Here is a 22437-nt window from a genome sequence, read left to right as displayed (position 1 = left end):
TATTTCTGAAAACTAGAGAGCTTTTATTCCTAACATACTGATCCAAGATAATAGCATAATAGTGTATGAGGCTTTCCACTACCCAAAAAAATAAGTCTTCTGGGGGGAAGTTTGAAATGGCTCTCAAGATGAACATGAACAAAGCCTATGACAGGTTTGAGTAGGACTTCATTGAAGCAACCTTAAAGAAAATAAACTTTTGTGATAAATGGATTTCTTGGATCATCAGATGTGTTCGAAGTGTTTCCTTCAACTTACAACTCTCAGGGAAGAAAATTGCTGATCTTATTCCCTAAAGAGGCATGCGGTAGGGGGATCCCCTATCCCCTTACCTCTTCATCATGGCTACTGAAGCTCTCTCGTCAATGTTGTCTTTCTATGTAGACTGGGGTACACTAAAAGGCATAAAATTATCGAGAGCCGGACCTATGATTACATATTGCCTTTTTGCTGATGATACTATTGTTTTCATGCGAGCTGATATAGATAATTGCAGGCTTTTTAAGAAACTTCTTAATGATTATTGTCACTGCCCTAGCCAATGGCTTAAGTGTGAGGCAAGCTTTTAGGAATTAAAGCAAAAGTTAACCTCGACTCCCGTACTGATAATCCCCTATCCTACGTTGCCATAGGTAGTGTATACAGATAAAAGTAAGTAAGGATTGGGATGTGTGTTGATGCAGCAAGGTCGAGTGGTCGCTTATGCCCCACGACAATTAAAGACTCATGAGGAGAACTATCCTACTCATAACCTTGAGCTGGCAGTGATTATTTATGCCTTGAAGATCTGGAGGCATTACTTGTACGAGGGTACTATTGAATTGTATTATGATCATAAAAGCCTCAAGTACCTGCAAAACCAGAAAGAACTCAATATGAGACAAAGGAGATGGATGGAATTACTCAAGGACTACGATTATCAGATCAAATACCATCCAGGGAAAGCAAATATGGTAGAGATGCGTTGAGCCGGAAGACAGTGCAGGTGGCATCGTTAATGATAAAGGAACAAGAATTAATTGAGAATATTAGAGATTGGAATCTCATGAGCCAGATACAACTAATGGCAGGCTAGATTAATATTGTAAAAGCGGAAATGTCAATCAATGAACAGATCAAGAAGGCCCAACAGAGAGATCAACTGGCCAATTGAAAGCCAAAGCGCTAAGAAATGAGACGAGGGATTTCCTTGAACTCAAGAAGAGATCCTAAAATATAAGGGAAGAACTTATATTCCCCTGAACTCAGAAATTAAGGGGCAAATTTTGGAAGAGGCACACAAGAGTCTGTACGCCATACATCCAAGCATGACCAAGATGTATCAGGATCTGAAGGAATCATTCTGGTGGCTTGCTATGAAGAAAGATGTAATAGATTTCGTGTCAAGGTGCCTCACTTGTCAGAAGGTAAAGACAGAACATCAAAAGCTGCCAGGATCCTTACAACCCCTGAGTATCCCAGCATGGAAATGGGAAAGCATTTCCATGGATTTTATAATGGGATTACCTCATACATCGTCAGGTTACGACATGATATGGGTAATTGTGGATCGCCTGATGAAGTCCACTTATTTCTTGGCTATTAAGAAAGAGTACCAATCGAAAAAGTTGGCTCGAATATATATTCGTGAAATTGTGAGGTTGCATGGAGTACCCGAAACGATTATTTCCGATAGGGACCCCAGATTTCTAAGTTTTGGAGAGCATTACAGGAAGCCATGGACACTAAGCTGAGATTCAGTACAGCTTATCATCCTTAAACTAACTAGCAAACAGAACGTACTATTCAAATGTTAGAGGATATGTTGAGAGCTTGTGTCCTAGATTTCAAAGGGAACTGGGATGAATACTTGCCACTGGCAGAGTTCACCTATAATAACAATTATCATTCTAGTATCCAGATGGCTCCTTATGAAGCGTTGTACAGGAGGAAATGTAGATCCTCGTTATGTTGGACTGAATTGGGAGAAAGAAAGACATTTGGTCCCAATTTGGTAGAGCAAACCTCACAACAGATTAAGATGATTCGACAGAGGCCACTCACAACACAGAGTAGACAGAAAAGTTATGCTGATGTACGGAGAAGACCTCTGGAGTTTCAAATTGGAAATCATGTTTTCCTGAAAGTTTCTCTAACTACGGGTATAGGAAGATCAATCAAAGCCCGTAAATTGACATTGAAGTTTATTGGACCCTTCCAAATTTTGTCAAGACTTGGCCCGGTGGCTTACAGATTGGCCCTACCCCCTAATCTGAGCCAGATTCATGACATCTTCCATGTTTCTCAGTTGAAGAAGTATTAGCTGGATCCCTCGCATGTTTTGAAATATGAAGACATATAGCTGCAAGATAACCTTACTTTTGAAGTGAAACCAGTGAAAGTGATGGATCAGCAGATTAAGCATTTGCGGAATAAGACTATTCCGATGGTCAAAGTCATCTGGAGGGATCTAACTCAAGAGGAGACTACGTGGGAAAAGGAGGATGACATGAAGGCCAGATACCCCGAATTGTTTAATTAAGGTATGTTTCTAAATTTCAAGGGTGAAATTTATTTAAAGGGGGGAGGAATTGTCATATCCCAAAAATTTTCATTTGGAAATAAAGGATCAAAAATTGGGATGAGGGTCAATGTAGGAACTAGATGGGGAGATGAAACAACTTTTGATAGCTGGCATTTTTGCAATTATTGGTCTAGGAAGGGCAAAACGGGAAAATTTGAGAAAAATTCCAGAAAATCCCTGAAAAATGGAAAAAGTGTAGAGTAGAGGTTTTGGAAACTCAGCTGAGGCCCAAAAGGTGGAATTTCAGTGAAAATGAATTATTACGGAATTTCCCGTAAACGGAGGTTTTTCAGGAAATTATTGGGGAAATGAAGGAAAATAATTATTTTAATAAGTTAGAAGCCTCAATAAATTTGGGAGATTGATGGAAAATTCATCTAAATGTGTTTTGAATTTATAAAATTGGTTTTAGGCCTGGGAAGCTCAGGAATTAATTTTAGGAAATTTATTTTCCCTCAGATTTACTTATAAAGGCCTAATCGGAGAAAATTCAAAATAAATACCTAGAGGTGGTGAAAAATTCTGAAAATTTCCAATCATGCTCCCATATTAAAAGGTGAATTATCATGGAGAGAAATGAATTTTTGGAGGTCTGAAAAGAATTATGGAATATTACTTGTGAATAGTAACCGATAAAGTTTCAAATCGGTTTGAGATAGTGATTTGGCTTGTGGGACATATTTTTGGGCCAGCTCAAACCATTTGTGAGGCCCACAATGGACCCATTAAAGGCCCAATTTCATGCACTTTCCAGATTCCACTATTTTTATTAAATAAAATGTGAAATTAAGAGATATTTTTGTGGAAAAATCTAGAGAAATGTCACATGGAGTGATCTGAATATTTTGGACACTTGATGGCTGCCACATACACCTCCTTAGGTGTCCAGTTTCGTGCAAATCAGGAGGGAGAGGGCAGACTTGAATTTTTCTATAAATACCCCTTCAAAATACAAGAAAAATGTTAGAAAATTGGGAAAAATAAGGGGAAACTCTGTCACTGTTCATCCAGCCACTCTTGCAAAAAATTTTGAGGTGTTTTAGGCAAGAGATCATCCAACTTACTTCAAGGAAACACTAAGGTATGTCCAAGCATCAATATCTCTAAATTTTATATTGATTTAACAAGGATTTTTGCTTAGGAAATGCTGGAAAATTCTGAGAAATTCAGTTTGGATGTGTGATGCCTAGGAAAGGATAGAAACCTTAATAATCAAGTAGAATAAGGAAGATTAAATGGTGTATGGATTGATTTTTGGATGAAAACAAAGTTAGGTTTTAAGGGAAGGAATTTTGTTCAGCACTGCTCATGCAGAAGCAATTGGATTTTGCTTGATTTGATGATTCCAATCACTTTAAAACATGTTTTTGTGTAGAGATATAATGTTTGAAAGTGTTTAAAATCATTGGAATCAAAAATATAATTTTTGGAAGCATATAGCCCCCTATTCGGCCAAGAGGTGTTCATGGGGAAGGAGTTTGAATTTTAAAAATCTCATTGCACCATTGGATTCATCATGAAAAATTGTGTAGGAATGAGTCATGAGATGGTTGATTCTAAAGGAGGAATCAATTTGTTAAAAATCAAAGACAAAAGGGGAAAATTGTTAAGTAATATTAAAGTGTTGGAACTAAGTTGTCTTGTGATTAATATGGCCTGTGTTTATGTTGGTTTAATTGGCATTGAGAGGAGGAACTAAAGAGAAGCATTGCTCCTTAGAGAAATTAATTGGACAAGCTTTGCAAAGGTAGCTTTGAATTATAATTTGATTGTTTATCTTGCTTGTTTGTTGTGATTTGTTGTTGCTTGGATTGGAGGAACTTTGGGGTGACATTGATTGTTTGATTGACATTGGTTATGCTTTGGCCAAATGCTTTGTGGTATGTCAATGTGAATGATATAATGTTCCTCTCCTTGCATGATATTTGGCATGAATTCCTATAAGTTGGGAATGGTTTGGATTGCATGACATATCACAATTTAACTTGCAATGATTTACATGATAATTATAATTCATATGCTACTGAGATTTCTTTGAAATCTCATTCCTCCTATGTCATTTTATGCACTAATAAGGAAGTAGACCAAGCATGGATAAGGCAAGGAATTGGTATTGGGATAGCAGAGCAATTTGTAATTAATGTTGTCATGTTATGTTATGTAAGGTATATTGAACTTTATGTAATGGTTGTATCTAGTTATGTATGATGTTATGTGTATTATACTTTATTCTCATGCCCTAATGTTGGAATTATGCATGGTACATTATGAAATGGATGTGGAAAAAAGAAAAGGGGAAATAAATCAAAGAAAGTGGCAATTAGGGGATAGAAATTTCCTAAAAAGTACCAAACTTACGGCACATAAAATAATGAGCAATTGTAGGAATCTAGATGTGAAATTTTACATTCAAGTAGATATCATTTTTAGCTTTAAAACAAGTAGTAACTCGTTAAATTTGGAGTTATGTGCTAAGAGTTATGCCCTTCCAAAGTTGGGCAAAAATACTGGAAATTTGAAAATTTACCAAATAAACAGTACACTTTGATGAATTTCCTGAAATTATTCTGGATCGAATTGGACTAATGATTATTTTTCCTCTATAGAACTCTTAGCAAGCTTCGTGTGAAAATTGGAACCACTTCGTTTTGATTTTTCTAGATTTAGTTATGAATTTTCAAAGTTGACCCATTTTCAGATGAATAGTGTACGGACAAGATGGACAGTGAAATCCTGAAATTCAAAATTTTTCATCCAGAAACGTTACAAAATGACTTATATTAGTTCTAATTGACATATAATGGATTATAAAGAGAGGTGTGACACGGACCCAAAAAATAGGAAATAGTATTCTAAAATATTTTTCTAGTAGCGCCTGGTGTTCTGAAAAAATATTGGCACATATAACATACTAAACTACTTTTCAAGTAGCATTTAGTATCCTATGCTTACGGTGCTCATTGCTATTAAGAAAAATACTTTAAGAGTAAAATTTCACCAAAAAATTTCTTTTTAAGATATAGGGTGATACTAGAAAAATATTTTAAGACATTAAATACACTAAAAATTAGTTTAAAATACTAGGTGTTACTAAGAAAGAAACTTCTTGATATTGGACTCTAGATATTGGGTTGAGTCCGCATGTCATGTTCAATTGTTCAGCAAATATCTAAGCACAGCATGCTCATCCCTCAAACAATATTGTTTCGGGGATGAGATCCCATCTCCACCTCTTTTTTATTTTATTTATTTATTTAAGTTAACCTGTATCTAGCACTTTCAGTAGCATTCAACTAAGCATCTTAAATTAAGCAAATTTTAGGATATTCAGTATCCTAAAGTATTCTTCTAGTAACACTTAGTATCCTAGATTAGTTATTTTTTTAGTAAATGCATCATTCTGAAGTATTTTTTTAGTAGCACCCAATATTCTAAATTAATTAATTTATAGTGCATTCAATATTCTAACTATTTTCTTAGTAACACTTAATATCCTAAGTTAATCATTTTTTTTAGTGAATCAAGCATCCAGAAGGTTTTTTTTTTGGTAGCATCCCATATCCTAAATTAATTAATTTTAAGTACATTTGGTATCTTGAAGTATTTTTTTAGTAACACTCTGTATCCAAAATCAATTATTTTTTGGTGAATCAAGCTCCTAGAAGTATTTTTCAATAACACCCATCATCATAAATTAATTAATTTTAGTGCATTAAGTACCCTGGAGTATTTTATTAGCAATATTTTATATCCTAAATCAAATAAGTTTTAGTGAATTTAGCATCCCAAGGTATTTTCCTAGTAGCGTATCATAGATTTCTAACTATCTCTTATATTTATATTTAGGACCACAGGTAGTACATGTCAAAATAACACCTTGAATCCTTTCCCACTCCTCCACCTTCAACCTCTCCCCACAAACTCCTTCAATGGAGGCAAGTTGCAAGAGCAAAATCGTGAAAAGTAGTCTTCCTCATTAATCGGTGGGACCTTGGGTTGGACTCATTTGTAAGAATTTAATTGACTAATCTCAATATTTATTCTTCTTCGTTAACCACAAAAAGTAAAAAAAGACTTGGATGACTTTGTACTGTCACCATAGCTGCCCTATAATTTCGTAAGCTTCCAAGCGAAAGTTACACCTCTTCGACATTCTCTATATTTTGAATCAAAGCATCATCAATTTTTTTCCTAATAACAAAAAATCTTCCACTTTAATTTGTCACGTTTTGGAAAAAAAAATTTAATACATAAAAAGAAAATCTATTATTTGCGTCTATTGCCCAAAAAGAAAAAACATCAAAGGTTGGTTGAAAAATAACGATCACCTTCCAATGTGGCACTTTCCGTCACAACTTAAAAGATTAAAATGCAAGAGTTGTGGCTTAAACATAAAAAATGTCAACAAGTCAATCGCGCATAAAATGATAACTCAGAAAAAATTCACCTGGACGTCATACCTCTTGCTCCTCCCGAAATCTTACCCTATATTTAGTATGAGGGGATTGGAGGGAAATTTTTTTTTAATGAACCTGATTTTAAAAACCAGAAAAGTGGAGCTGTAAAATTTTGATAAAGTGAATATGTGAGATAAAAAGAAAGTAAGAAAAATTAATTAAAAGTTTTAACCACACTTCTTTAATTTTTTTAAATCAAGTTTATTAAAAATTTTACTCAGTACCTTGCGCCAAACAGACGCTAATGTGCGGCACACGTGTACGGACCCAAAAATAGTAAATAGTATATAATAAATTAAGTTCTCACGAAGAATCGCGTTGATCAAATAAAAATGAGAGTGATCAAATAGCAGCTTAAATTAATCAAAGCACTAAATCTATTGCTTCAAGAACACCAAATTAATTGATTGAAAACCACAATTGTATAACAACCTAGGGCAGCTAATTCCCTCCTCAAATCACAGAGCATGTAATGACCCAATTAAGTGCACTTAAAATTGAGTTGATAATCTAGAGTATCAGTAGATATAGGTGTCTTCTAACTCACTTACACCCCTCTTTTGAATTAAAAATGTCATTGCTATTGCTGTATTATCTAAGAGGCAAATTTCAAATAGGGAGAGCGAAGCAGCAAAATAAAAAAGGGCATACAGGTAAATTAACAACATTGTGAAATTTTAGATTCGGGGCATACTAGTGATAAGTCATTTGTGTAATTTAAATCTTTGATTCAGATTCCCTATTTCCTTTTCTCTCTCTTCTTCGTTTCAGATTTCCTTTTTAATTTCCATCTTTCATTTTCACATACCTCCGCAGTCCACCCCTCCTTATCTTCATTTCAGACGCACTCCAGAGTTAGAGGGAAGTGAATATCAAGGTCAATCAACTCGTAGGGCAAAAGGAAGACAGTCATCCTTTTGTTTTGTTTTTTTTTTAAAAAAAAATTTCTGTGTTACTTCTTCTTTAGTCCATATTTATTAATTTCTTCTTCTTCTGATTTTTTCCCCCAAAACAACCGCGTAAACCAGGTTATGTCCAGGTCTGGGTGAGACCGATTCAAACCATGCATCAGCTTAAAATTTTTTTCGGTTCAGGAAATGAATCAGACCTGACAAATGGACAAATAGGCATATTCACTAATTTTCGGTCTGAACCGTCTAGACCATTCCAGTTTTGACATTAAAGAAAGGAAAAATAATTGAATGACAAGTCACAAGTCCCCCCTTGCTCAGTGTTATAAATTCACAGGTCATGCGTGTAGAGATATTCCCATCAACACTAGTTATGGCTTCTAAGGGGAACTCTGTTCTCTGGCTGCTTCTCTTTCTTTTCGTGTTGCTTCTTTCTTCTCTCGCTAGTTCTCAGCCTGGCGCTTCCGATCTTCATACTTGTGATAAATGATTTCTTCTTTAAACGTGCAGTTATTTCATATTTTTTTGGTGTACTGCAATTTAACATTTTTTATTAATGTAGGATTTGGCTATTCCGGTTCAGGAGGGGGCCATGGTATGGGAGAACCTATAGATCACAACTATGACACACTGCCGCGCCGGCAATTTGAGAGGAAGAAGTTGAGAAATAAATAAAATGTTACCTGTTGTTGATATGTTTCACTGGAGCCAAAGACGGATTCAAGAGGGAACAGAAGGCATTGACTAACTCCTTAATGTACTTTCCTGTGACTTTTTGATCTGTCGTTCGTTGTATTGTTTTACTTTGTTGTGGTCTTTCTTTTGGGTTTTCTCAATTTGTGCTTGTCATCTTTACCTAGGAGCCATGGTAATCTTTTCTATATCGTTCCAATTTTATGGGATGTCCTTGCAGGGACGTCTTTCTTTTGGGTCTTCTTGTCTTTGCAGTGTCCTGAACATTTGTATTCCCCCTTGTCCTTTTTATTAATGCGTTGTTTACAAATATACATATAGAATATGTTAATCAGAGTCACTTGTATTTGTTTGTTGTTGTTGTTTTCTTTTTTGGTGAAATCCCTGTGTTCGTAATTTCTACCCTGACCAATAAAATTTCTAATTTCCACTCAGATCTCTCACTTATTGGAGTATAACTCTCCCACGAACCGATGGCCATTTGCTCTCTTCTTTCTGTTCATATCAGAGTCAAGAAATTCCAAATCTTCTCAGCATTCACGTACGCCTTCAACACCGTTAGCTAACTCCGTTGGTCCTTTGTCTTGTTTTTAATAAATTCTTCAAGGAGCAACGGGTCTAATGGAGGAAAAAACAGGGAGTTGATTGATAAAAATAAAATCATGAGGTCCTAATTAAAAACTCCATGAAAGCATGAGGACCCAGGGATTGGTTTTCCCTTTTATTTAGGAAATTAATGACGGACAAATTCCGTCCTAAGAAAGATCATATTGTTGATTAGTTGCTGCTGTTTTTTTTGTTCTTGTTTTTTTTTTGGTCGGCAAAATAGTCGCTGTTTTTTTTTTAATTGGCAAAATAGTTGCTGTTCTTTTAGTAAAGTTTGCTTTTAATCTTTTAATTTTATAAAAAATTTTAGTTGGACTCTTGAATTTTATGAGTTTCCTTTCAATTTTCCATTACTGTTATAGTCTCAGATAATAATTTTTTATATTAGTCATTGTTTTTTCAAAAAATTAAACTCAATATGTTAATAAGTAAAATTTTAATATAGATATTTTTTCTAATACAATTAATACTGTTAAAATTACTGGACTAAAAAATGTTTAAATAAAATGCAATATACAGGCTATTAATGTTCATATTTTAAAGCATCAAAATTGTAGAATATTCTTTCTCCAAAGAATCAAACCAATAAATTAACACATATGGTTTTTAATATAAAAGCTAAATCATCAATTTGGGGGTACTCCTCTAATTCTAAATATAAGACCTATTTGGTAATACAATTTACACTATAAAATAGGTCTTATATTTAAGACAAGAGGAATATTAAGAAAATTAATTAAATTAGTTATTTGTCATGAATATGTATTGATTTCTCTAAGCTATCATCTTTAATAATATGCATTAAATAACTATAATCATCTCTTGTTAAAAGTCGTTACAATCAATAAGGATACTTTTTTTAAATAATAGAAGATAAAATAAATTAAGAAATTATATTTAAAATCAAATTTAACCTTTCCACTCTAAATGGAAAGTATATTCTTATTCTAACGTTAATGACGCGTGAAAAGACACAACATCAGCATCTACGTTAAAGCACCCAGTCACTCCGTGCCTGGTACTTCCAGTTCCAGCTCCAGTTCCAGTTCCAATCCTCATTTATATCATTATATGAGTACACTTTTTCGTCGATGTCGTCTTGGGAGATAACACTTAGGTTAATTTGTTTATATATACATATTTTATAATTAATTATTCCACCAAAATCTCAACACATATTTATAAGTCAATAATAAATTATAAAAAAATTCGAATATTGAGTTTTGATTGGCAAATTAGATATAATGTAGGAAAAATTACAGTGAGATCCCATATTTTGAATTTTTATAATTTATAAGTCAATAAGAAATTATAAAAATTCAAAATGTTGTATTTTTTGATAAAATTAACGTTTTTACATTTTATAAAATCAAAAGAGCAAATAAAATTCAAGATAAAAACATACTTTTGCATTTTTAGTAGAACTTATAGTTTATAATAAATTCTTAACATCTTTATCATAAGAAAAGTATTTTTCCCAATATCACTTTAAACTTATGATACCAAGTTCTTACCAAAAAATCCTATAACATGTTGGATTGACTAAACATTATCTTAGGGCATTGAGTGCTACTAAAAAATATTTTAGGATGCTGGTTGCACTAAAAATTAAACATTACAACTATTTTATAAAAATTATAATATATGCTATATGCATTTTGAAATTATATTATATTTAAACTAAAACTAAGTCTCCAAAAAATTTTATGGAAAAAAAAAATCCCAACAACATGATTTGATTGCCCCTCACTCCTACAAACATACTACTTCAAGTTCTTAATATAAAAGCTAGTTGACAAAAGGGGCATTTCGCAGCTGAATTTTTTTTTTTTGTTACACCAGATAAAGTCAATACAAGTTAGCTGAACTGGCTGAAGAGATCTTAATTAAGCTTTTTAATTTTATGCAAGAGGAAGTCTATTTCTCTTTCTTCGATCGCTTAGGGGTCAACTCTCCTTATCAGGCAAAACTTGTAACGCTAGAAGACTCCTCGCTCAGGTATGACTCTGAATTTAGAAGTAAATACAAGTCACTGGAAATGACATTCTAAATTTGATCTCTCACAGCCTCTAGAAAACACCAAACTTACAGCTCGTATAATTTCTCTCTTTAAAAATGGAAAAAAAATTGAAGCAAAGTTGGCAACATTAAATGCATACATGCGTATATTCCAATGTGGAGAATGACATTGGGCCAGCTGCTTTTGAATTCAATGAAGGGAAATGATAATGCTGGTCAAAAAAAAAAAGAACAAAAGAAAGGAAATAATAATGTGGGGACCAAGTTTTCCAAACAGTACAGGAATCTATGAGCTAGCTTAGTTTGGTAGTCTAACAAAAATTTCTCATCATGTTAAAAGCACTAAAGAATCCAGTTCACATGCTTCTTCATAGTGCATGAAAATAATTCCACATTTTAAAATTTCTCAATACGCTTCTCAACTTTTCGTCAACTTTCAAATACAAGTGCAAAGAAAAAGAAGTTAAAGAAAATTCGGCCGCATTCTAGAACCACATAAGATGGGTTAGGCGTTTAGTAAAATTTGGAATCATCATTTTGCCCACCACCTCCACAATCTATTCAAGCTTTCAACGCCACTGTACCAATTCAAAGCTTTGAAAATTCGGTCAATGCCAAGGACCGTGACGTTTGGTGCCGGTGGGAGTGGGTATATATATATATATATATATAAAATTTAAAAACCAAAAAAGAAAAAAGGAAGAGCCCTCCCACGGTCCTACTCTATTCAGAAGGATAAGCACAAAATTTATGTGAGAAATGCAGCTTGTATAGTCTAATTTATTGTCAGGTGCTCGGAAGGAAAAGATAGGCGTTTCAAAAAATTTATAAATTACAAAAACTTTATACACTGGCTATATGTGGGAGGGAAGGACCCTCTTATATGTATAACCAAAAAAAAAAAGGAAGAATGAATTGTATTGAGCATCAATAAAGCTAAAGCCGTCTTTTCAGCAATGAAAAGTTGAAAACTATTGGCCAATTTGATAGTCCATAAGTCGTCGTAGAAGTATCCCACACGCAGTTCCAAACACTCACGTTACGTCAAACAAACATGTGATCAATCAAACATCCCAAAACTTTTCTTTCAAACAAACCCGTATGACTAATTTTAGTGTATTAAGTATCTTGAAGTATTTTATTAGTAATTTTTTATATCCTAAATCAAACAAGTTTTAGTGAGTTTAGCATCCCAAGATATTTTTCTAGTAGCGTATCATAAATTTCCAGATATCTCTTATATTTATATCTAGTACCACAGCTAATACAGGTCAAAACAACACCTTGAATCCTTCTCCACTCCTCCACGTTCAACCTCTCCCCACAAATTCCTTCAGTGGAGCCGAGTTGCAAGAGCAAAATCGTGAAAAGTAGTCTTCCTCATTAATCGGTGGGAGCTGGGTTGGACTTATTTTTGTCAATTTAATTGACTAATCTCAATATTTATTGTTCTTCGTTAACCACAGAAAGTCAAAAAAGACTTGGATGACTTTGTACTGTCGCCACAGTTGCCCTGTAATTTCATAAGCTTCCAAGGCAAAGTTACGCCTTGTCGACATTCTCTATGTTTTGAATCAAAGAATATCGAATTTTCTTTTCTGATAACAAAAATATCTTCCACTTTGTCATGTTCTGAAAAAAAATTTATACATAAAAAGACAATATGTTATTTGCATCTACTGGGGAAAAAAAAAATCAAAGGCAGGATATAAATTTCTTGGGATTCAGGTTGGGGGTGTGACAACCGTTTTTCCAAAAACTCATTTAGATTAAATGAAATAATTTATTTAAAAGATTAACCATAACAACAAAGAAAAAATCTTAAAAATTATAAAATCACTATCATGGTTAAAAGAAATATACTTATGTCACAAGCAACATCAATAATTAATTTGTGCTTTGGACTTCCAAAGTTCAGAAATACCATTCAACTCTTGGTCCAAACAAAACCCATACTTTCAAATATATGAACTGATAAATCATTTTAAAATAAGTCATGAAGTTCAATCATCAAAAGTCAAGACTTTCAAAATAGTGTTACATGCAAAGTCTTGTAGGCCTCTAGCCTCCTAACGGTCCTCTCATCAAATAGCAGTAATCAAAAGTCTCAGTTTACACATCAAAGTAGATAAGCCCTACGTGGCAATATATAATAAATCAACACATAAAACAAAAAGAAGGGAGGCTATACAAGCTATAACAGCATACTAAGCCTCCGGGGCCTTCCCTGATGGACCACTACCTAAACTATCACTTGAAAATAGTAGAAAACATGGGGTTGATACAAAAGCCTCAATAACTAACTTTCCAACACATCATACACACTAACATGTACTCATGAGATATCAAGTGAGACAGTGATTAATTCTCAAGAAATATAGATATAGCAATAGAAATATAAAACATGTATATTCAGATCATCTCAATCATCTAAACCCTCATTATGGGAGCTGACACACAAGCTACATAAGTCTATCTTTCACTATGGGGGATTAATTAGACATATAGGCCTATCCCTCATTTTAGGGAATGAATAAGAAGTTACAAAGGTATATCTCTCACTATGGGAGAAGAAGGAAGCTAACTGATGTACACAAATGGCAGCTTTATCACGTGGCAGAGCAGGACTCAACTCAAAATCTAAATAACAACCAATCATTCACAATATAATGAGAAATATCTCAATCTTTTCTCAACATATATATATCCATAACATATAGATCATATATTTTTCAAACGGCTCAATCACAATTCCAAAAGTCCTACAACACAAATTTTCATAGCCAAAAAGTATGACATGTCTCCTTGAGTTTCAAATAGCACATCATTATTCCAAAATAGCAAAACACTCACAAACAACATATTAGCACATATAACAAGTGAAAAGTGGTTACATCTTGCCAAAGCAATAGAAAGGATTACTATAAGGTCAATCCCTTATTCAACCAATAATTAATCTATACAATTAATATAACCATATATTAATATAAGCTAATTAATTAATTAATTAAGCTTATATATTATTAAAATTTTAATTTAATTTAATTTTTATTCTAAATTTTCACAACTCTTATAACCCAAAATTAAGTATTTTAGAACTAACTTATAATTTTCTAACAAGCCAAAATTATTCATTCACATCCTCCGAATTATTTACTTTAATAAAAAGAATTTTTCAAAATTTTCAAATATGAAATTATTATATTTTAGATTCTAAAAATCCTATTTGAAGTTTAAAACTCAAAACCAAACCATTAAAAAAATTCAATAGTACCTCAAATATTTATAAATAAATAATCTAATCAAAATTTTAATGGCATAACTATCAGATTTTTTTCCATAAATAATGAACATTTTAGCTAAAAAAATTATTTTAAAACCTCAAATCACCCAATAAATAAAACTAAACTGATTAAAATCTCAATAATATATCAAACAACCCAAATAAATTATTTAACTTAATTTTGATCAGTAAAAAATATGATATATATATCATATATAACATATTTTTCAATTAAACAAATTAATGTAAATACTAAACATCAACAAATAGGTAAATCTAAACCGATTAAAATTAACTACTCATTTACCTATAAATTTCTATGGTCAGCTATTATCAAAACTCAATACTTACTCCACACCTAAATCTCAAAATTTTTTCTAATGGCTATAGTAATACTGTCATTAGAAAGCTTAAAATATATAGGAAATATTCATGAAAAAATTTTAATGAAAAAAAGTAATTTTATATACCTAAATTATTCCCAAAACTTGTCTTGTCTCTCACAATGATCACCGAGCTGCTCCTTTCTCTCTCCTGCCCTCTTTCTCTCTTTCTTTCTTTTGCCTAACGGAAAGGAAGTGTGTGGCATATATTATCCCTCAAACATTTATTAGGGGAAGCTCCCCCTAATAAATTTATGCCAGACTTTCCACAGATAGAAAGTCGTCTTTATATATATATATATATATATATAATATTATTATTTTATAATAATCTAATATTATTTATTTTATTTATTTTTTAATTAATTTTTTTGGACGTAAATCCTAAGACAAAATTTAGGATATTACAGGGGAATCAAAGGTTGGTTGAAAAACAATGATCACATCTCAATCTGTGATTTCCATCACAACTTAAAAGAGAAAAATGCAAGAGCTATGGTTTAAAAATAAACAAGTCAAGAAGTCAACTGCAAATAAAATGATAAGTTAGAAATAATGATTTCCATTTTGATCCTTCACAAAAATTTTAATTTCTAACATTTTGATGATGCCGAATGGGCTATAAAAAACGAAATCCGCTTTGCACAAAAACGCATTCTAAACAATGGCTCAGCATGAACCTTGTATCTTCCTTGCATTTAATCTTATCTTCTCGCTTTTTTGTTCACCATGCAAGTTCAGTGCAGGACTTTCTGAAGCTGAAGCTCTAATCAAATGGAAGCACAGTCTCCCACAGCAACCAATATTGGATTCATGGTTCCTTCCACTTTTCAACAACGATCAAAGCCCATGTTCATGGCGTGGAATAGCTTGTGATAATTCTACAGGAAGTGTCATCGGAATAAACTTGGCACACACAGGCCTTGAAGGTACCCTTCAAAACTTGAACTTTCCTGCATTTCCGAATCTTCTTCGTCTTGATCTCAACTCAAACAACCTCACCGGTAGCATACCAGAAGACATTGGGGTCCTCACTAAACTACAAATCCTTGATCTTAATACTAATCTCCTCAATGGCACTTTACCTCTTTCTCTTGCCAATTTGACTCAAGTTTATGAACTTGATTTTTCCCGAAACCACATAACTGGAATATTAGACCCACGTCTTTTTCCAGATGGTTCTGATCAACCTAAGATTGGATTGATTGGGATTAGAAATCTTCTCTTTCAAGACACCAAGCTTGGTGGCAGAATTCCTAATGAAATTAATAGGGAATATAAGAAATTTAGCTGTGTTGGCTCTAGATGGGAATAACTTCTTTGGGCCTATTCCTTCATTCCTCGGAAACTGTACACATTTAAGTGTTCTTAGGATGTCTGAAAACCAACTCTCAGGCATGATCCCCCCAAGTTTTGGTAGATTGACTAATCTATCTGATGTGCGCTTCCACATAAATAAATTATATGGCCCTGTTCCCCAAGAATTCGGAAATCTCTCTTCTTTAACTGTCTTGCATCTTGCTCAAAACAACTTCTCTGGAGAGTTGCCACCACAAGTTTGCAAAGGTGGAAAGCTTGTCAATTTCAGTGCTGCCTACAATAGTTTCACTGGTCCAATCCCCATGAGCCTAAAAAATTGCCCATCCTTATTTAGAGTTTGACTTGAACATAACCAACTGACAGGTTATGCAAATCAAGATTTTGGAGTGTATCCCAATCTTAATTACATTGACATCAGCTACAATAAGGTACAAGGGAAACTTCCTGCACAATGGAGTGCTTGCAAGAGGCTACAATCTCTTGTAATGGCTGGAAACTCAATCAATGGCACTATACCAGATGAGATTTTTCAGTTGGACCAATTAGAGAAACTTGATCTATCTTCCAACCAAATGTCTGGAGAGATTCCTCCCCAGATAGAGAATTTTCGTAGGATGTCTGTTTTACCTTTGAGCAGCAATAAATTGTTAGGTTTCCTACCAACTGGCATTGGGAAGCTGTCAAATTTGCAAACTTTAGACTTGTCATCAAACATGCTTAGAGGACAAGTCCCATCCCAGATAGGTGATTGAACAGACTTGTTGCGTTTAAACTTGAGCAATAATGACTTCATTGGCAAAGTCCCATACCAAATTGGAAATCTTGAATTCTTACAAGATTTTTTGGACTTGAGTTTTAACTCACTTTCTGGTGAAATCCCTGTGGATCTTAGTAAACTCAAAAACTTGATAAGTTTGAATATGTCTCACAATAATTTGTCAGGTCCTATCCATAGTTCCCTAACGACAATGCAAAGCTTGTCAATCCTCAACCTCTCCTACAATAATTTGGAGGGGCCAATACAAGATGGTGGGATTTTTAGTTCTTCCAATCTAGTGGATTTGAGTCACAACAAAAACTTATGCGGGAGGATCCAAGGTTTGCAACCATGCAATGTGAAGGTTATAAAACTAGTTAGAGGAAGTAACAAAAGGAAAGCTGTGATAATTGTTACTACCTCTATAGCAACTGCACTGATTGTTTTGTTTGTGCTACTTTTGATTTATGTCATTCTAAGTAAGAGAAACTCTAGAGCTTTAGAACAGAAAGCTAAAGTCGATAGGGAAAATCCATTCTCAATATGGCACTTTGATGGCAAAATCATGTATGATGACTGTAACATCCCAAATTTTGGCTCATAGATACAAGTAATAGCACAAGGAAAGGATGATTACTAAGTCCAATGCAACGAAAGTCTCGAAGATCCCTCGGAAGAAAAAAGAGATTTTCCAAGGGCAAATGTGTAAAACAATAGTGTTCGGGGACTAAAGAATGACGAACTAGAAACAACTAAGGGCCAAAGGTTATGCCAGAAACTTACAAGAGATGGTTCCGAAGGTTAGGCCTAAGGAGGGACTAAATTGCAACGAAAAGATTCCTAGGCCAAGTAGGGACCTAATTGTGAATAATAAAAATTCTGGCCGATCAATGTTCGAAGTTATCAAAAAAGGCCCAAATGTTTCAGAAAAATTCCAGAAAAATGGGAATAGGATCCCAAAGTCAATATAAGGCTAGAAATGACGGAAATGCCCTAAAGTCATTTCAGGTTTTTGAGCAATTTGAGATAGTGACTCAAATTGAATTATTTAAGGTACGAGACGGCCTCAAATAATTAGGAAAAACTGTGGAACAGTAGTTGAGGAATTTACACAGATTATAAAATTACTTCCAGCCCCAGAAACTGACAAGGTTAGCTTTAATTAAATTTAAAGCCTATTTATACCCTATCCGGGGAAAGTCAAAATAGCTGTCTAGAGTTTGACTTTTGACCCGAGAAAAATTAGAGGAATATCCCGTGATGAAAGGGAAGGAATGAAACCCAGAGACGGATCAACGGAGTTACGAGCCGATAGAAAGAATTCAGAGAGGGTAACCCCGATTAGTATTATTTAATAATATTTCTGGGAAAAAGAGAAAGAAAATATCTAAGGGCCATCATGACGGTGCTGAGTCAGCATGCTGAGTCGTCAAGCGTAATTATGACACCTACAAGTCATCATGCTGAGTCACCAAATGCAATCATGACACCTACGAGTCATCATGCTGAGTCACCAGAAGATATTTATGGACAGCATAAAAATCAGAATGCAGTATGGGAATATTTTAGACAATCTTTTGTCTACCCGTTATAGTGAAATCTCTACTGCATGACTCAGTAAGGTTAAGTAGCCTGTCAGTGGAGCTAATTATTTTCATCTATACTCCTCTAAGATGGCGCGATATATGTATTTAATTAAGATGAGAAAATGGTGTCAGAACATGTCCCAGTGGTACCGGGTAGGTCAGGACTCAAAAAAAAGTACCCGATACGGTGCAGAATGGCAAAATAGGTGGAGGAATGCCTAAGGGTAGTATTTTGCACGAATTTTATATTAATTTCCTCCCTATTTTAATGCCAAAATGATGAAGGAATATGGAAGAGATAAGTGTACGGTTAGATGGGAAAAGAAGGTATTACGTGTACGGTTGAATGCAAGACACGTGTAAGGTCGGATGCAAGACACGTGTGCGGCCGGATTAAAGACATGTGGCTTGATGATGTAAGCATGATGTCATCAAGATGACATCACCTTGGACACGTGTCACATTTCTTGGAGAGGGAGCTTACTTATTCAAGAAGAAAGAATGGATGGCCGAGATCGAATCGGAACCGACGGCCAGGATTTGTTCTAGCTTTCTATAAATACCCCCTTCCCCCTACCATTTCGCCCAAGCATAAGGAATCCATGGGGAAGCTCTTGCAAAATGGTTCCTAGAGAGAGAAAGAAGAGGGAGAAAGAAAGGCCAAGTGGTTCCAAGCCAGTTCAAGCTTCAACATCAAGGTATGTGGTGGCTATCGCATCTGATTTGATGCCTATTTCGAATTAGTTGCTGCTCATATCTGATTCTGAAATTTTTCATGCTTAAAGAACACTCTGTAAGCTTTAAATCCATGGGTAGAACACTTCATTTGAATATGTGTACGATTTATGGTGATTTTTCAAAGTTAGGGTTTGAAATCTGGAAACAGTGTTGAACTTTTGAAAAAGTTCCGAGTTCCGTACAATTCTGGTACTGTTCGGCATTGAATTGGTTCCTGAGACTATTTTTCCTTTAAAGATAACTTGAGAAGCTTTCAGTGAGACTTGGAACCACTCAGTTTTGATTTTTCTAGAATTAATCATGAATTTTCAAAGTTGAGCAAAATTTCTGGAATTGCTGCGTGAACAGTACCGAAAACCAAAATTTCCAGATTTGATCTTCTTGAATCTAAGGCCATCTAAAGTGGTCCTAGTTGACAAGAAATGGATCTTAAGGATGGGAAATGATAAGGTTTATGTTAGAGAAGTTAGAAACAAAGTGTGATCAAGTAAGAGCCAAGTGTGGAATAGGTTGATAACTTGGTCCTAATTGATGTTTCGCATGATGTGTTTAGGACCTTGGAACATCCAAGGGGATGTCTTGTTTATGTCAACTGAAGGCTCAAACACTTGGAAGGTTAGGGGAAGCAAACGGAAAGCAAGAGGGAAGCTATGTTACAAGGTAGTGAACTTACCTATACTGTGTGCTTGATATGTATGCTTGCATGATGTGATTGTGTTGCCATGATGTGACTAAGCTATGATGAAATGTTTGCAAAGTTATGTTTGCAAGTTTATGTTATGTTTTGCCTTGGCAATATGTTATGAAAGCATGAAATACTTTAGCTTACTTTCCATGGCCTTCCTATGATGATGTTATGATAACATGTCGTGCATTTGCATTATGTCTTGCATGCTTATGGGTAGTGTTTGCTACTGAGATTCTCCCAAATCTCACCCTCCCTTAACAACTCCTAATAGGTATAAAGGGCATGGAGGAAGAGTCAAGGATGAGGAATGCAGGATTGATGGAAGAAGTCAAGAACATGTTATGGTCTTATAACATGTTAAGTTATGTAACATAGTTTATCAATTTATGTTTGATATGCCATGTATGTGGAATGATGATATTAAATGTCATGATATGTAAAATGGTATAAGGTTATGTATGGAGATATTATGTGGATTTATAGCATGACAAGAGGTGGAGAAATAAATTGTTTATAAAGATTGAATTAAGTTGAAGGGATAGAATGTCCCTAAATGAGTCATGAATTGGTGCCAATGATGAGGCAGACCAAATGAATGAATTTAGCCATGAAATTTAGTGTCTATACAGGACACATCCTAAGCTTTAAAATAAGTGGTAAATCATGAAAAATGGATGTGTATGCTAAGAGATATGGCTGTTCAAAGTAAAGACAGGATTTCTGGAAAGTACTGTGTCGACCACTTGAACAGTGATATTTAACGAATAAACTGTACTAATTTGCAAGGTTTGAGCCCTAAAAGTTATTTTTCCCTTGTAGAAGACTGAAAGAGCTTTAAGTGAAAATTGGAATTGCTCTGTTCTGATTTTTGTAGAATTAGTTATGATTTTTCAAAGTTGGACCTGAAATCTGGAGTTTAAACAGTGAAAAGTAACCCGAGTAATTAGGTTGAAAATTTTAATCCACGGGCTTGTACTTTGATCTGCTTGAACCATAACGCTTACAAATGCGTACTCTGAGGGGTTAAAGGTAGGATGTTTCAATGACATAATTGAAGCGACTGAGAACTTTCATGAGAAATACTGCATAGGTGCAGGGGCATTTGGAAAAGTCTACAAGTTGACATTGCCAGGGGAGGATAAAGTATTTGCTATAAAAAAGTTTGTATGTGAGGAAAATAGCTTAGACATTAAGAATATAAAAGCTTTTGAGAATGAGATCAAAGCCATGATCAAAACTCGCCACCGAAACATTGTGAAGTTGTATGGATTCTGCTCACAAAGGTTGCACACATTTCTAATTTATGAGCACATCAAAAGAGGGAGCTTATTTGATATGCTTAGAAACGATAAAGAAGCATTAGAGTTGGGTTGGTCACAGAGGGCTCATATTATCAAGGGGTTAGCAGAGGCCTTATCATATATACATCATGATTGTAATCCAGCCATTGTTCACAGAGACATATCAAGCAAGAATGTTTTATTATCTTCAAACTTCGAAGTCCATCGCTCAGACTTTGGCATAGCAAGGTTCTTGAAAATCTATTCATCAATTTGGACCACTTTTGCTGGCACATACGGTTATGCTGCTCCAGGTGAGTAAATATGATTAAAACAAATATAAATATGCTTCTTAAATAATTTATTCTGCAAATCATTATTTACTCCCTGTTGCGTACTTTGTGCAGAGCTTGCGTACACAATGGCAGTGACTGAGAAAGTTGATGTGTATAGCTTTGGTGTTTTGGCCATTGAGTTGCTAATGGGAGAGCATCCTGGTGATTTTATATCATGTATTCAGATGTGTGGGAATGGCCATATCATCTTGGAAGATATTTTGGACCCTCGTTTATCATCAATGAAGCACCAAAACTCTAACAAATTGGCTTTGATTTGGCAAATAGCTCTTTCCTGCATACAAACCAACCCTCAATCTCGACCGACCATGAGAACCATTGCCAACATGATTGAAACAGAGACTTTTCATTAGACCTGATTCTTGTATGCTTACTTGGCTTGTGTATATATGTTTTATGCATGTTTGTCTTTACACATTTTCTTTTACGAACTTTTACACAATTTTTTATAGTGCACTAATTCATTTTATTTTGATGGACAGGGACCAAGCGCTCAAGATAGCATGAATTTTTGAATTTCGAGCCAGTCGTCTTTGTTGTTATAGTGTGGAAGATATTATAAATTGTGAAATTTTTGTTTGGTGCTTTGTTGTGTAATGCACATTTTTGCTACTTATGCTTTCGTTTATCTTTATTGTAAGATATATTTTTTATATGCATAATTTTTTTAACTACATCCCTAGTCCATTCGATTTTTTATTTCCAGGGACCATTTATTATTTTCATATAAATAAATATTTCGTTTTGAATTTATCATCAAATTGAATGTTCTGATTGAAGATATTAAAAATTATGAA

The 22437-nt window shown here is 34.2% G+C and overlaps 1 long non-coding RNA gene, 1 other non-coding gene and 1 pseudogene across 2 annotated transcripts; 2 read left to right on the top strand and 1 right to left on the bottom strand.

The window, feature by feature from the left end:
• Positions 1-8745: 8745 nt before the first annotated feature.
• Positions 8746-8848, bottom strand: LOC114744295 (U6 spliceosomal RNA). The gene has a single exon (XR_003740083.1). It is a non-coding gene; the product is annotated as a U6 spliceosomal RNA (small nuclear RNA).
• Positions 8849-15579: 6731 nt separating this feature from the next.
• Positions 15580-21993, top strand: LOC114744294 (MDIS1-interacting receptor like kinase 2-like; annotated as a pseudogene).
• Positions 19247-20295, top strand: LOC114744286 (uncharacterized). Its single transcript, XR_003740081.1, has 3 exons — positions 19247-19276; positions 19870-19976; positions 20276-20295. It is a non-coding gene; the product is annotated as an uncharacterized LOC114744286 (long non-coding RNA).
• Positions 21994-22437: the final 444 nt, after the last annotated feature.

The sequence above is a fragment of the Neltuma alba genome, unplaced genomic scaffold (assembly GCF_004799145.2).
Source record: "Neltuma alba isolate B1F8T4 unplaced genomic scaffold, ASM479914v2 tig00004328_pilon, whole genome shotgun sequence".
NCBI classification, from domain to species: Eukaryota; Viridiplantae; Streptophyta; class Magnoliopsida; order Fabales; family Fabaceae; genus Neltuma; species Neltuma alba.
This window is presented reverse-complemented; position numbering and strand designations above follow the sequence as displayed.